A 1,813-nucleotide genomic window follows, 5' to 3' on the forward strand; every position below is an offset into this window, starting at 1 on the left:
TAGCTATGCATGAGCAATCAATATGCATTTTCATTTTTAAAGAGTAAGAAGCTATTACCAAGGAAAGCAATTTTACAGCAAGAAGAGCTTTAAAATTTCCCAATTCATTCTATTTCTTTTAGAGCTGAGATCACTGCTGTCAAAGATGACTTTTGGAAAATAAAATGGAATATAGCGAGGACTCAACATCAGGTCCCTGCCTCCATGCAACTTCTTCTACTACAGTTTTACTTGGAAGTGAAAATTAGGTTTATTCACATTCAAAGTTAGAGTCGTATATATGGTAACAAGTATCGCACTAGCTGTTGGGGTCAACCAGTGATGAAGCCTAACATCTAACTGAAAGATGAATGAATGGAATACACGGAAGCAGCAATGCATAGTACAAACTGTAGCAGAGAAAGGCCATTTTCACTTGGGAAGGACACAATCTTTAATTATGAAGAATGACTTGAGATGATTTTTAAGAGAGGGATGAGATTTAAAGAGAAAGAGAAGAAAGGGGCATTGTATTGGTAGACTATGTAAGCAAGCACATAAACATGCAGAGAGAATATGAACTGTCATCACTAAAAAAAAATTTGAAAAGTAATTTAATCTATTATTTTACTATCATATGATTTTATTAACTGCTAAAAGTAATTTATCAATAATATTAAGAATGATAGTTGAAACTGTATGATTCTAGTCCATTACTAACTTTAAGGAATATAGAATAACTCCTAGATGCTGCTAGAAAGAAGACAATTTGTAAGAACGATTCCTTACCTAAAGGATACTTTGTCACTAAAGTGACAAAACATGTTGGGAAATGTTTGTTTATATATTTCTAGTATTTTTTTGTGTATGGATATTGTAGAACACAGGTTAATGAGATGGTACTTCATAAACCTAGTAAAACTGTTGCACATAAACTTAGCCAATTTTAAGTATCTGGTGATTTTGGGTATTAATTTTACTATATTTGCCAATAACTTTTGGTAAATCAAATTGGAAAACTACAGAAGTTATAAATGGAATTCTGAATAAATTATTCAGTATTTTGAGCTCACCACTAAATACTTTTGTGAAAAAAGAAAAATAAATTGGCAAAGAATTGATTAATTAATAATAAGTAGAATGTTGTATAGCTTTTTTTGCTTTTGGGATTTATGTTTAGTTTCATTTTCTTGTTTGTTTTTCCTTTCTGGAAAACAGGGTCTTCTTGTTTAGTTTATTTATTTTTACTTATTTACTTATTGGCAGAACCAGGGATTGAACTCAGGCCCTTGTGTTTGCCAGGGAAGTGCTTATTCCACTGAGCTCTCTCCCTGACCCCTTCTTGTTTAGTTTAGGCTGGGTTTGAACTCACTATGTAGCTCAAGGTGGCTTTAAACTTATAGTGGTTCTTCAGCCTCCCCTCCCAAATGCTGGGATTACAAACTTGCACCATGTAGCAAAAGAAAGTTTGAAATAAATACAAAATAATTCATTTTTCATTAATTGGCTCTTGTCTATTATTTTGATAAGATTTGTCTACCTCAGTCCTGAAGGAGTAAGAACGTAATGGATCATTCCTAGGGAAGTTTTTAGCACTTAGCCCTGAGAAGAGAATGTGTCACCTCCCCTCACAATCCTTTGCTTAGGCAGCTATGTGGCCAAGTATCTGAAAGGACACCGGAAAACGCAGCCTAGCTGAGTGCTCTGAGGCAAAGAGGGATTATTTGTTAACTGCTAGGCACATAACTCTTTGGAAAATGCTAGTAAAATCATGCTTTACATTTTTAACTTTGACAAGCATTCTGCATTTTACAAATTATATAAAATAAGGAAG

Source organism: Octodon degus, unplaced genomic scaffold (assembly GCF_000260255.1).
Source record: "Octodon degus isolate 3935 unplaced genomic scaffold, OctDeg1.0 scaffold00158, whole genome shotgun sequence".
NCBI classification, from domain to species: Eukaryota; Metazoa; Chordata; class Mammalia; order Rodentia; family Octodontidae; genus Octodon; species Octodon degus.